Genomic DNA, 16,282 nt, shown 5'->3' on the forward strand with positions numbered 1-16,282 from the left:
AAGCTTTATATTTTATTGGATTTTAGCAGAAGGCAAGCTTGTAGCCTCTAAGTTGAAAGTGGCAGAAACAAAATTTGGAATACCACACAGATTTATACATTGATCTAGAGGAAACTGCAGTCTACTCAGGAGATACTGGTCATAGAATTCTAGCAATCATAAAATACTGAAAATTCTTTTACAGCTACTTTTATGGTAGCCTAAATTGATTTAATAGAGCACTGTCAAATCAATTCATTCTCGTAACTCTTGGACTGCATTATCTTAATTTGAATTGTTGGTGAACCAGGCTGTCCAGCAATTATAGGGATGCATGGCACATGATATATTCTCCATAAGGCGAGCCATCTGAAGAATGAAAGCAGAGGTATAAAAGAAATTGTGAACTGAGCTCTCCATAAATTGAACACCACTGAATGATGTTTCTATATTTGCAGGCACACTAAATGCATATCTTTATACCAAGGAAAGAATTATCACACACATTTATATGCATGAATGGTTGGAAATGTAAGAATTATAGCTCATATAGAAGTAGCTGAACTGAATATACTGTTTTAAGCAATAATTTAATATTTATGAGGCAATCTTTAGCATCATGCATATACCTTCTATTCTCTTCAAGTTGAAATATTCTATTGCAAGTGAGTAAGTATGTGATGGGAAAGGCCATGTGTTTTATCAGATACACAAAATATCTTGTTAATGGCTAATTATAGCAGCTAATGTATACTAAGTGTTTTCCATGTCCTAGATAGTTTTCAGGGACTTTGCATGTATTATCTTATATAGCATTATGAGTAAGTTCTTGTCATAGGTGAGATTAATGAGGATTAGAGAAGAGATAGCGCTTGCCCAAAGCCACAAAACTAATAACCATCCGAACTGGCATTGGATTCTGGCAGGCTGCATTGGCTGTGTTGTAGATCACTATACATAATTCCTCTTCAGTATGTCATTACTGTAGAGTCAGAGACCACGATCCTGGAACCCAAATATTCCTTGCTTTTTTTTGTGTGTATGTTACCAAATGAGTGATAAATACTCGCAAAAATCAGGAGGATGATGAACTGAAAAACTTCAAGTGTGGCTTTCTGTTTCCCATCAGAATTTCAAAATTTTGTGGGCTTTTTTGTCAAAATAATTTTTAAAATGTTTTTTTTAATTCTCCAGTGTGTGAACTCCTTGCTAAAATATGCACCAAAAAAATTTTAATAATTTTATTTCTTGCAGTCCCTGAATATATTGAAGCATCTTCTTGGTTTGTTCACAGTCTAGATAATAAGAATACAAAACTAAACATAATACACATCGATTTTAACTTTTCTACAATAAAATACCATACAATAAAATAAAAGCTATAGAATAAAAAAGAATTTGCAATGGTCTGAGTGAGGATAGAAGTTTTCAATTTTTAGTTTATTAACAATCTCAATGACCAAAACAAGTCATTCATCAAATTGGAAATTTTAAATGGCTACAGGCATGCTTTTTTTTTTTTAAAGAAGTACATTTTACATTGATAATCAGTCAGGATATATTAGAGTTAAACTAAGTCAGTCTGCTGCTTCACCAAACATTTTAAATCCAGAAACATCATTGATTTACTATTATTGCACACTTAACATTACATATTGGATGTTGAAATATTAAGAAGAATAAGGAGGAGAGAAGAAAAAACTATAGAGGAGCAGACGAAATATGGATAGGGTTTTGACAGATATATCCAATTAACTTCCAAGTCTTTGTAACATTCTGACCAATGCCTATCTATTACAGACCATCCATGTACCTTTTCTCATTTCCCTGAAAAGGGAAATAATCCCTTTAAACTTCGATTTTACTTCAGGTATATATCTTATATGGTATTTCTTAAAGTCAGCTTCATATTATAATTATCTATGCACCTGTTTTATTTACTTTCTTTGACTCTAAGTACTTCAAAGCCAGATCTGTGTTTTTGCATAATTAAATACTTTTTTAATACATGGCATATTTCAGTAAGCAGTTGTTCCATTAACTTCACCTAATATGATTTATCAAGGGCTGTTAGAATAATCAAAAAGGCATTAAAGTACATTTTTTAGAGTAAAATTCATATAAAGTTCAGCAAGGATCTGAAGCCTTCCACATGAGTGAGCTTCCCGGGTCAGAGACAGAGAGTAGTTTGTTATTCATTAATAGTAAAGACCAGAAGAATTCATTGTTTGTAAGTTTCCTGACCTCCAGTTCCCTAGGGTGAGGCAAAGAGGAACAGGTGACACCTGCATATGCAATGGGTTACATTTATGTACACCTTAAACCTATGCAATGTTATCAATTATATTTCAATAAAACTGGAAAAGAAAAAGGAATCTTTACAGGCCCAAATAATGGGGTATTCAGCGAGAAAAGTAAATATTTAGTGAATTTAAGTAGTTTTACCTCAGTAGGACCAATGACTGTCACACAAGGATGCTAGAGGAGACTACCATTTTGCCATTTGAGAAACTGCAGAGAAGAAGAGAGAAACCAGAATAATACAGGCATGTAGTTCTTTGCTTTTTTTCCTAAAAGAGAAAATCATGTATTCTAAACACTATACAAAACTCTAGTAGGATGGATTTTCAAACAAATATTTTATCATCATTTAGCATTAAATAATGTCAACATTGAGGCCAACAGATTTCAATAGGGACAAATCATTTCAAAGTAACCTCATTTTCCTTTCACGATAGGGTTATTGACCTTCTAAGTGAAGAGAATGAATTAAAAATATTGTATCTTAACTTCAGTAGAAATATTTTACATGACGTATTTACAGAGAAGATGATAAAAAGTGGATAGTGATACTGTGTGAGGGATTTGTTGCTTGTGTGACAGCCACATCTGAAGACTATCAATTTATTTATTTGTTATTCCTGAGAGAGTTCTTGATTGGCATACCTCAGGGAAATTTCCTCTCCCTAATCATGTCTCAATTCCTTTTGTCAAGGACATGAATATAGATTTCATATTTGTCAGTGCTAGAAATCTGAGAGACACTAAGTATATTATAAATGAAAAAAAAAAACCTTTCTGAATGTTTAGAATGAAACTAAAGACTAAAATCAACAAGATGAGATTTTATAGAAGTAAGTTAACAGGTGTTAAAACAATCAGTGACCAACACATAAGAAGGAAAGAATCTTCACTGCATAATTCTTCACAGAAAAAGTTAAAAACATAATGAAAAATCTTAGAATGAGACTATGTATAAAGTTAATAGAGTGTCAAAAACTGGGGGGAAAAGTTTCTAAGTTTGTAACCTATTTGTAAGCAACGAGTTAGCCTTTCATAGTTTCATGGATAATGGCAGAAGATAAGAGATTCCTGGGTCAGAGTCAAGGGTAGTTTGTTATTCTTTAATAGAAATAACCAGAATGTCATCATTTGTAAGTTCCTTGACCCCCAGTTCCCACAGGGTGAGGTAAAGAGGGCCAGGTGACATCTGCACATTGCAGTGGGTTGAATTACAGGAGAGAAACTCTGAGTTTACAATGGACAGTAAGCAACCTTCTCTTTTCCCCAGAGACAGACATTATTTTTATCATACTGAACAGTAAACAAACCTTCCCTGACTTTGGAGGCAGACACAATATCTCCTGAGGCTATTTGCTATATAAACATCCTTGAAAAGGTAGTCTGGACAAAAAGGGCAGTTAGTGCCTTTGCTCGAAAGCCATGCAGAAATGTGAGAAAGCCATGGAGAAGTGTGTCCCAGCATAAGGGCTTTGAAAATATAAATAGAAGCCTGGAATCCAGATCTCAGACAATCATCGTTTGACAGCACACTGTACTGGTTGCATTAACTGAATTATTTTGCTCAATTTTGAACACCATATTATGGAGTACATGTGAAAAAGTACAAAATGTACACCCAAACCCTTGGGAGAATTCCAAATGTGGAAAAAGCTTCACTTGAGAAATTGTTGAACTACAGATTATAGAAGAAAAAACTAAAAGAAACTTGACTGGTGACTTAACAATGATTAAATTCTTGTCCTTTAGAGAAGGAGAAATTAGTTTGTTTCCACTCTTTCCAGTTCTCAGCTTTGCTACTGCCAATCAGTACTTCCAATTAACAGCTGTATTTCTTTGAGCACGGTCTCAGAATCACTTGAACTTGAATTAGAATCTTTAGACAATCTGTAATCTTTCAAGCACTAGAGAATTATGGCATAAAATATACTTGCTTCATCATAAGACCTAAAAGAAGTCACTGTTTTGGAAATTAAAAGTAATCACAAATTAATGATGTTTCAAGTCTGAGGAGATCTGCAGTAGGAGGAAAAGAAATCTAATTAGTACAACTAGAAAATTCCATGAAATTAATGGTAATAAAAGTGTAGTTTAGAAAGAAGTAGGGAGGAAAAATACAAGGAAATATTAGAGAATCATGGTCGTTAGTAAGCAAAGGATCTAGACTGGCATCATTTCAGAGATTCTATTTTGAGGAGGACTGCCACTGAGTCACACTCATGGACCTTGTATCATGTTTTCTACTTCTTTTCTTATATATTGTGGGAAATGATGACATGGAAGAGCATTCTCAACCAAGGCCTGGAATTTCAACATGTGAATATTCAACAAAAGCAATGTATGATCTGTAAGTAAAGGACAAGTAAGATAAATTTTTAAGTTTATGGCATCAACTAAGTCTACGAAATATTTAGCACATTCTATGTGGGGGAACAGGGGATACAGAAGAAAGTGAAGAAATGATTCAACCAAAAGAGTATGATTTTCAATCTTGTATGAGTGACAAAATATCACCTGTGAAAAACTGATAACATTTTAATGACACATACACACTTGCAAATCAATATAGACAAAACTGGTCACGTGAAAAAGTCAAGGGAGATGAGTCAATATAGAAAAAAGAAAGATATCTGAAAAGCAATGTTATCACGGGCTTCTAAGACAATGATATTCTAAATATCTAGACATGAGCTTCAAGAGTCAGGAGAAGGTTTAGAACAGTATTTTCAACTTCTACTGTATCCTGGAATCACTTGGGGGAGCTATAAAAATACTGATGCCTTAATGATACACCCAGTGATTCTGAGATAATTGGTCAGATCTGCAGTCTGGGAATCATGTTTTTTAAATATTCCTCATACCTGAGGAATATTCTGGTGTGAGTCCAAGGTTGATGGCCATTCATTAGAACTGGATAGATTAGGAACTATTTACAGAGAGTGATTTGAGGAGTATTAAAAGCCATACTTGCCCAAAGAATTTTTCTCAGTAACAGCAATAGAATGTCTCCCTGGTAACGATATTAAGTTTTTGGAAAACCTTTGTTGAAATACAAGTACTGTCAGGAGGAATAACAATTTAAGTGTAGTGAAATCTGGAAAACGGTAAATACTCAATAAAGTTTATCGTTATTATCAGGGCTGATAGTTAGCTGGCATGCACCATTAATGCCACAGGTTCTTATCCACAGGATACTGGTTTCTTATACACTGTCTTCTACATTATGTACAATATCCATATTGGTAAGTCCATGTACCCTACTGGTCTTTAAATGCCTAAATGATCAGCAGCTATTAGTACTGGTAAACACATTTGTCATGAAGTAACTTCCCATTTAGCAATTGCTAAAGTAAATTAGACAGAGGACGTTTCAAATATCAAAGAAATCAAGTTAGTAGCAAGATAAGATGGCCAAAGCAGAAGACCGTGGAGCACTCAGGGTAGGCAGGGAGCTTGGATCTTAGTTACCCGGTGGAAGACGCCTAGGTTTCACTGGGAAGATATTAAGAGGTTTACAGTCACAAGGAAAAGTAAATGGGGGGACCACAGAAGAAAAAATGGTTAATATGTCAATTAAACATGAAACTAGCCTAGTTAAGACTAGCAACAATTTTTTAAAATTGAGCCTAGAGTGCCATGTGTCTGTGATCACACTATAGTGACCATACGCAATATATGGTTAAGTACATAAATGATGTTTGTATTAGCAACCTGAGTTTGTAATCTCTCAGTATTGTGACTTTTTAATATAATTTTTATATAATGTCTCAATGAAAATTGATTATAGTCATTATAAATTTTAAAAATTGTTAAATTATAAAAGATAAATAGTGTAGAGATGATTTATTGAATTTTTACATATTTACCTATATATGAACTCCATATTCATTCATGTATTCTCTGATTTATTTTTTAATATATTAAGCTCTATTCCAATGCAGGAAATGGTACACAGGGACAGCAGCACAACTAAAAGGAATGGATGATATTTAAATAATTAGCTCAATAACACTGATATTCATAGAGAAAAACTTAAGGGTAATTTTTGAAAGCATTTATAGTAATTTATAGATGATATATATTTATATATCTTCATATTTGATTTATTTATATATCACATATAAATAAGCTTTGCTATTTATTTAAAATTTTTACCTATATATTATTCATATTTTTTCAAATTAAACTCTTTATTATCAGATAATTATAAGTTTATATGTAGTTGTAACTAGTAACACAGAGAGATCCCATTCACCCTTTACCCAGTTTCCCCCAACGGTAACATCTTGCAAATCTTTAGCACACAAAAAAGCACATCTTTTCATGACTAGGCTATTATAGTGGGTTGGAATCAAGAGTACACCAAGGCACACGGCTACCTTACCTGGTGGAAAATCTTCTGAGACCTTGAACAATACAGGAGTCTGGAAGGCAGGGCTTAAAAGACATATGAAATTTCCCTCAGTCTCATGGCACTTGAAAAAGATAATCTGGCTTAGTGGAGGTCTACACAAGCACATGATAGATTTTTCTCCTGATTACTGGAAAATATATGGACAGAGGTTAACTTTATTTTCTACTCAGCCTCAAACCAGGGCAATCTTTGTTTGGACTGAGATGATCGAATTCTTCTCTATCTGCCAAAGGGAAAAAATGAATGGTGTACTCTTCCAAGGAAGGAAACATTTTTAGTTTTTATGGTTTTTGTGTACAGAATAGCCATCATTCAACAAATAATTGTAAGATGTGCCAAGATGCAGAAAAATGCGAAAGGCAATCAAAAGAAGAAAAGGTCATAAGAACAGACTCACAGTTAATTCAGGTATTATAGTTAACAAACAAGGACTTTAAAACAACTGCTAAAGAGTTTATCTTTCAGCCAGCTAGAAAACTGGACAAAACATATAAAACAACTCTTTTTTAGACACGAGCTAGCAGGCAGTGAAAGAAAGTTATTTCTGAAACAACAACAATGACAAAAAAGAGGTGAGCCCTGTGGTCATCCTCACTTTCCGACTTGAGGCATTTCTGGACTACATAACATAGGGAGGATCAAGTGGACTGTGGCAGTCTTGCTGAGTTAAGGAGACAGACATCAAATTTTGGGAAGGGTTTGGCATGTGGAAATAGCGTGATAGGGAGCTAAACAGAGAAAGAGTTCCAGAAATCTTAATAGGGATAACTTTGAGACTTTGATGGAATTTAAAGCTGCTGATATGTAGGGTGAAACTCCATGAAGTCAGGAAAAGAACAACTTCTGGGGAGCGAGCTGTATTCTGAATAGGAGATGTTCAAATTCTTACCAGCTCTAATGGAGACACTTCACTGAATACCCAGGACATTCAGTACTTGGTTTGCTTTTTAGGAATAATGCTAAGTAATCCTCAGAGAAATGACTATTATAGAAACATCCAACTAAGTATAAAAACATGCCTGGAAAGTATCAAGCTCATCTAAACATAAGATAATTATCTGACAGAACAACACTCTTTAAAGGGAAAGTAATAAAATACAGACACTCAATAATATAACATAGCTATTGTCCAGCATTCATTGGGAAAAAAATTCTGGACAGAGGATGGAGGGCAGAATGTGATCTAAATCATGAGGAAAGTTAGTCAATAGGCACAGACACAGAAACAACAATATTGCTAGAATTTGCAGGAAAAAACCCTTTAAAACAACTATAATAAATATCCTAAAGGACGATATGAAAATATTGAGAGAAATGGAGACCATTAAGAAGACTCAAATGGAATTGTTTTGTAATATACAATATCCGAAATAAAAATGCATTGAATAGATGTCAGCAGTTTAGATAGTGCAGAAGTGAACTTCAAGACCTAGCAATAGAAACTACTTTAAACTGAAGCAAAGATATAAATAAGCTTGAAAAATAATTAACTGAGCCTCAGGAACCCACGAGGTAATATCAAGTAGTCTAACATATGTGTCCAAAAAAGGTGATGTTTTTTGAAGCAACAAAGATTTTTCAAATAGAATGAAAATTGTTAGTCCACAGGTTTGAGAAACTCAAATACATCCAGGCAAGGGACTCAAAGAAAGGCAGACACAAGCTCATCAAAATCGCGTTCTGAAAACCAGTGCTAACAAGAGAAACAAAAGTGCAGACAGAAAACACGCAAATTAGATATAAGAAAACAGAGATAAGAATATCTCGACATCTTTGCAGAAACTAAGCAAGGCAAATGACAAAGGAACAATATCTGTAAAGAACTGTAAGAAAGAACAAAAACAAAAACACTCACAGCCTATTATTCTCTATCAAATAAAAATATTCTTTCACAATGAAGCTGAGGAAAAACCTTTTTTTTCAGACAAATCAATGTTGGAGGAATTAGTCACCAGCAGACCCACACTATAAGTAACATCGGAAGGAATTGTTCAGGCTAAAGGGAAATGATAGTACATGGAAACTCCAGTTTGCCCAAAGGAATCACGCCATCAATGGCAAGCACGTAGATAAGTATGTAAGATTTTTTTCTCATTTAAAATAATTCTGTAAAAGATTATTGAAAATTTAAAGTAAAATAATAACAATGGATTGCTCATAGCGGCTTTATCATAGCCCAAACAGGAAAAAACAATAGTCCAATCACAATAGAATTTATATTTTGTGATATATTTTCAAAATGGAATACACGCAGCCTTAAAAAGAATTGTTACATGCAATAACATGGACAAGTCTTATAGACAAAATGTTGAGCAAAGGAGTGAAGTATATAAAATAATAATTCTAATGATTCCATTTATATGAAGTTAAAGACAGGCAAAACTAATTTAAGGTAATAGAAGTCAGAATACTAGTTACTCTGGAGGGGGTTTTGTCTCAGATGCATGAAAGAAAATTTTATTTGCTTGAGGTTTTGGAGTTCTCCATCTAGATGGTGATTATCTTGGTATACACATGTACAAAGTTTTATAAAGCAATGTAATAAACATTAGTGCTCTTTCCACACAAAACTGTATTCATTTTATACTTTCATTAAAGGTTTTGTTTAAAAAAGAAAAGAAATATATATGTGACCCATAACTTCCAGGGAGAGATGGGTAGAAAAATATTTGGGATTCCAGGCATTGGTTTACAAAATACAAAAAAAGAAATGGAGCAGGAGATAGCCCCCTTATTCTTTGGATTGTCGTCCTCAATCTGGATGTGAAGACTGGAACTTTAGCTATTTTCCAACCCTGAGAAGAGCCAGACTGAGGATGAATCTTACATGCGAGGGCAGCAGAACTGAGATGTCAGAAGAACCTTTGTCTCCTTGAGGACCTGGGACGCTGCATCACCATTCGTGGAATCTGATCTGCCTCTGGTCTTTTTGCTGAATGCCATCATACATATTTTAATTACGTTTTTAAAAATATAAAAACAAGGCATTTACAATTTAGTTCATACAAATCCTTTTATGTGAAAAAAACAAAAATTGGAATTTATGATCAATTAGATCAGCACTCTTTGCTTTGGTTGTTTGTTTTTCTACATTTTATAATATTTAAGTAAATCTTATGATTCTCTTAATTTGAATTTAGAGTGTCTTAATGAATCTTCAGGCAGATACTTTCCCACAAATTTTTCCAAGGATGTTTCAATCTCCTAGTGGCTGTCCTGAGGGTATTTCTTCTTATTATCTAATAAATCTTGACTCCTCAAATTCAACAGCATTTTTTCATTACAGTGACAAACTAGTCCTTTGCCTTTATCTTCTCTTCTCTCTTTCTCTAGCTAAATTATTACAGCTATTGAGGCTAGGTGATTGGGGAGGTGGGGAGAAAAACTGATTCATGGTTTTAGCTTCTCCATCTGATGCTTAGGTGTTAGAAACGGGTAGACCAAAACTGACTTCTAAATAGTCAAGTTTGAAACTTGGCAATTTATCTTAAATAATATTGATATTGATGACTTCAAATTTGCTGAATTCTCTCTTCCAGACACAACTCATTATTGATATCTTTATATTAACATTATTAGCAACAAATATAATAATATTTTTGTTTTGGTTTTGCATTAAGAAGTTATTTTAGATGCACTCTGTAGACTTCTTATTTCTAGTATGATGTTTTCCAAGTTACATCAAGTTTTTCAGATAAAAGATAAAGATTTTATTTTTATCATGTTTATATAGAGATCTTCCTCAACTCACAACGGGGTTATGTCCCCCCAAAACCACCATAAATTGAACATATCATGTCAAAAATACATTTAATACACCTAACTTACAGACCATCATAACTTAGCTTAGCCTAACTTAAACATGTTCAGAACACTTAAATTAGCCTACAGTTGCGCTAAATCATCTAACACAAAGCCTATTTTATAGTAAAATATTGAGTATCTTATGTAATTTATTGAATACTGCAATGAAAGTGAAAAACAGGATGGTTGTATAGGTACAGCTTGGTCGTAAGTGTATCAGTTATCTACCCCTGTGATTGGTGGCTGACTGGGAGCTGCGGCTCACTGCCACTGTAGAGCATCATGAGAGAGTATCATACTGCAGAATCCTAGCCCAGGCAAGATCCAAATTAAAATTCAAAGCACAGTTTCTACTGAATACCTACCACTTTTGAAAAATCATAAAGTCAAAAAATCCTAAGTCAAACCACCATAATTTGGGGACCGTCTGTGTTAGATGAACAAATGAAAAGGAAACTGCTGAATGAATATTTGACAATATATAATTGATGGGTAAAATATGCGGTGTCAACAATATATACTCCAGATGTTCAGAGAAAAATAAGTTCAAGGAAAGATGAAAGGACAATTATTCTTGAGCATGACGGATCTTGATTTGGTCATTAAAAGGTAAATATTGCCTATTATACTTGGCATGATCGAATGATATAGAAAGCAAAAATGATAGTGGGAACTGAAAATGTTGACATCCAAAACCTGTAAATATGGCACAAGAGGTAACGCACATCCTTTCAGTGTCATACTGGAACATTGCCTATCTGGCCCACGGAAGGACTGTTAGGACTATTTAGTTGTCTAGGGTGGTGTGCTACGTTTACTGGACTTGCTCTTCACCATTGATTAGAATAGAGACTTTGTGAAATTAGGGGCAACTTGTTGATTTTCTCCAAGTCAAGATGCAAAAGATCCCTGTCCAGTAGAAACATAGCCCCAAAGTTACAGTTTATTGCATGTAGGATTTTAGTAATTTTGTCTCTAATTTTGCGAACATTTCAGTATGTCTTTTCTGGTAGCATACATAGAATCCTTTTTTTCTAATTTTTCTTTGAACCAACTTAGCCATTCAGCTGGTTTCCTCAGTAAGTTAAATAAACCTTTGACAAATGTTCATTCTGTATATACGGGAGTCATGTTTTTAACACTTTTTCATACTTTTACTTTGATAAAAGAAAGAGAAGATATCAAGTACTGTATAGAGACTGTTAAGAGGACTTGCTGACAGAGTGGATATGAAAAGTAAAGATAGCATAGTATCAATGATGGCATAAACCATTTGCTTGAGAGTTATTTTAGAAGGCATTTGTACCTCCCATATGAAGTATGTTTCTTCTATAACATATTTTTAGACTAGATGGTTTTTATAGAGACATGTGTCTTCCAGTTGAAAACGTCTAATGTCAGGGCTTTCACTATTTTTGCGAGACAGTCCATTAAATTTCTAAACTGCTTATTTATTAGCAATATTTTTCTAATAATAAGGCAAATTCCTCTGCTTTATAATTTAATTTTCAGTCCTGTTTTTGAATTCTGAGCTACGAGGAACATTAATACTTGCGTTTTGATATGCCAATTCTACAAATTTTTCCAGCAATTATAGAGTATGCCTCAAATCTTCTCTTTTCTAAGTTAAATATCTCTAATTTCTATAACTGACTTTCATTTGAAATTATATACAAATCTGTACTATCATCCTAGTAGTTGCTCTACCATTATCCTCAATTTACACTAATTTTTCTTTTAAGATACGTTTAAGAAGAGGAGCAAATACTCTTGTTGGGTTATAGGAGCAGTATATAAGGAAGTGGATAAAATGCAACTGGATTTAGGAATTTTGAGCTTACTCGTGATCTGTGAAAGAGAAACCATAAAGGAATATAGCTCATATCGCATCACAGGCAGCTTCTTCTGAGTGTTTTGTTTCAAGAGCGACAAAAATTTCTTAAATTTCTTTCATTTTAGAGTCTTTTGAGAGATGTATACTGTGACATCCCAGTAATTAGACCTAATTTTCATTAATAATAACAATCATAGAATGATTAGCACATAAATGTCACATCCTCGGGGAAAATTCCCCCCCCACCAGCCAATCAAAATTAAGTACTCTTATTTTTCTCCTCACAGCAACCAAAGGTTTTCATCCCAGTAAATCATACCTTCTAAGTGTGTGCATGTGTGTGTGTCTGTGTGTGTGTGTGCATGTTGGTGTTATTTGTCTTAAGACTGATTGAAGTTCCATGACAATGAGTAAGGTGAATACTAATATTATCCACATTTTACAGATGAAGTGGTTGCTCAATAAATTAAATTTATCGAGAACACACAGTTCCTAAGTAACAGAGACAGAATTCAGACTCTGGTCTCTCTGACAGGAGCAATACAGCCTCAATAACTTCACTATTCCACATTCCATGCAAATACTCTGCATATGACCGAAGAATGTGAGTAAAGTTGGACTGTGAAGTAACACATTTATTTTTCTTATCTTTCTGTGCTTCCCTATACATGGTAATTTCTATGTAGATTAAAGCATAATTATATTAAATTAGGAAAAATGATTAACAAATAAACGTGACGTATAAGAAATGTTTTATAAAAAGCTAAAACTAAAGCAATTATAAGTTTCACAATAATACTGTAAGATACAACTTGAATGTGCTCATATCTGCATCTTTCTAATAAAGCAGGTATAATAGTCTGTTTAGCCATCCTTCCTAACAAATCTCACAAAAAATAATTACAGAGATTTAGCAATGATTTGACTATTTTAGACAGAGAAAGGCACTGCCAATACTTGTTCTCTGAATTGTTTTAAATGTAAAGCAATATAATGGATATAACAGTGATTTAAAAGATAACAAAGTAAATTATTTCAAAAATTGGAGGTAATTATCTCAGTATGGCAGACACACTAATTTCTATTGAGTTCTTTTTTCAGTCTACTTTTGGTGTTTTTTTAGTCTCTTCTGTTTGTTCACATTCTGAATAAGTTTCTTTTTCTCCTCCATCTATAGTGATAGAATTTAATATTTTTCTTTTTAGAAAATGTTCTCAGCCAATCTAATTACTCTATAATTCATGTTAGATAATTTCAGAAATGTCTAAATTTTTATCTCTTTAAAATTACATTGTTTTTTAATATTATATGCACATGCTGATAAAAATTTTCACTACTTATCATGACTCCTTTCTTATATATACAAAAGAGAGGGTTTTACTTAGAAAGAATGTTTAATAACATAATTATGGAGCCTAGTATTCCTCAAGGCAAATCTAGCCCACCGGAGTTCTCAAATTTCAGTTATGTGGCTTTTCCAAAACATGTTAGCCTGTTAAAATGATTCACTTTCTCACATTTTATTTTTAGCATCCTTAATTTCTCTCTGCTCACGCCAAGGGGTGGTATTCACAAGCTCCCTCCCCAAACCCCTCTTCTCTGCACTTAGGTGGTCTGGAGATGCTTTGTTATTTAGAATTCTGCAATCATTTTTTTCTGCAAATTTTTCTTGACTCTCCATCATTGAGGCTGGAAACAAAGCATTTTGTTAGACCCCCATAGCCCTTTCTGCAATTTTTAAAAAGAAAAAAGATAAATTCAGCATAGAATTGAAGGCTCTTGATGAAAACAAATTGTCCCACACATCTGAGATAAATGTCTTAAAGCAAATAGAAGATAGAGTAATCCCAGCCGAAGCCGTATATACTCAGGGCAGGGAAATGCATTTCTGGATACGATTTCAGTAAATGAATGAATTTTGATTCTATTTTGTAGGAATTCTTAATAAAGATATTTCATAAATGACATATATAAAAAAAGAAAATAGGTTGTAAAATAAAGGATTTGCCTTTATTTTAGAAGAAGTAGGGCTGTTTCCACCATGTGTTGGAGAAGGTTAAAGATGATGGGAGAAAGTAGACATTAGCCTAAAAGCCATTCTCCAGCTGGTGACACACTTAAAATTGAAGGAAACCTGGACTTATAACAGAGTTGAAGGCATATACTTTGCTATGAAAATGTTAGACTACATGAATCTGTTGAAAATGGGGTATGTGAGTTGAGAGCAAAGAAGAGAAGGATAGATGATGGTTTCAATTTTGGACAGCTGTATTTGAAATATCTATGAAGAGATCAATTAGGCCATATGGTAAACAGTCTGGACCTCAGAAGAAAGTGTCTGGGTAAAGGTACAGTTATGGATATTTTTAGAATCCGGTGGTAGTTAAAGCTATAGTGAGGATGATAGTGTTCATAAGTACATGAGGTAAAAAGAGGAGTACATCAATATAGTAACTTATGAAATAGCAATATGCTAATACAGGCCAAGAAAAAGAGCAGAAGTTTACAATATGATATTTTATTAAATTTTGTGTTTATTTATGGTATAAAATAAAAGTCAAACATTGCTAGTATTATAAACATTATGAAGCAAAAGTAGTATTATGATGAAATTATGGACGTGGAGGACAAATTAGTGGCTGCCAGTGGTTGGGGACAGGGAGATGATCTAGAGAAAGATAGATGTGGTTATGATAGAGCAACTACAGTACAATATTACAACCAAGAAATTGCAACCAAGAAATTGACAGTGATGTAATCTATCGTGTGTGTGTACTTAGTACTACGCAATTTTATCACACGTGTAGGTTCATCCATCCATCACCACAGTCAAGCTTCAGAACAGTTCTATCACCACAAGGTGATGGAGCTTCCTCCAGTACATACTCTCTGCCAAGGCCAAGCCCAAATCACAGCCCATACTCAGACAAAGCAAAAGACTCCAGAGAAAAAAGTGGTGTCAGTCTCAGCGCAATGAAGAACAGCTCTTCCTTCTACAGAATTTTGGTTCATCTAATCATCTTTGTTTCCACAGCTCTCTGATGTCTTCAAAAAAGTATGATTTGGTAGTTTATCAAGGTATTTCTAGTTATTACAAAGAGTGATGCTCTTCTACTACTTATGATATACTGCCCTGAGTTGGATATTCTACTTTATACTACTACTTTTCTTTTTCCCCATCAAATTGCCTTGGAAAAAATCGAATAATCACATAAATGTAAGTCCATTTATGGTCTCCATTTTTCTGTTCCATTGATACATGCCTGTACTTCTTCCATTACTACATGTTGAAAATATTGTAGGCTATTGTATGTCTTTAAATAAGGCAATAAATCCTCCAAATGTGTTTTTCTTCTTTAAGATTGTATTGCTTATTCCAGATTTTTTCCATATGAATGATAGAATAAGTTTGTCAATATCTAGCAGAAAAACCTGTAGAGATTTTGACTGTGATTATATTTCACTTATATATCAGTTTGAGAAGAAACAACTTCTTAACAATATAATGTCTTCCAATTCATTAGCATGCCTTATTTCTCCGTTACTTAGATTACCTTTAATTTCTTCCAGTAAAGTTTTTTACTTTCTGTGTAGAGGTCTTTCAAGTCTCTTGTTAAATGTATTCCTAAGTATTTTATGTTTCTTTTAATGCTATTATAAAATAAATTGTTTTAAATATCATTTTCCAATGGTTTGCTATGAAAATATAAAAACTAAATTGATTTTTGTGTTGACCTTGTATGTTGTGACTTTGTAGAATTCATTTATTGGTTTTAAAGTGGCTTTATTTTCATAATATTCTACACAATCTTATCATCTGTGTAAAAAAAGAATTTTGCTTCTCCTTTTCCAAACTTAGTGCCTTTTATTTCATCATCTTGCTTTATTGTATTAAGATCTACAATACTATGTTTAATAAATGAGTGAGAGCAGACAACCTTGCCTTCTTA

Source organism: Equus caballus, chromosome 15, assembly GCF_041296265.1.
Source record: "Equus caballus isolate H_3958 breed thoroughbred chromosome 15, TB-T2T, whole genome shotgun sequence".
Taxonomy (NCBI): Eukaryota; Metazoa; Chordata; class Mammalia; order Perissodactyla; family Equidae; genus Equus; species Equus caballus.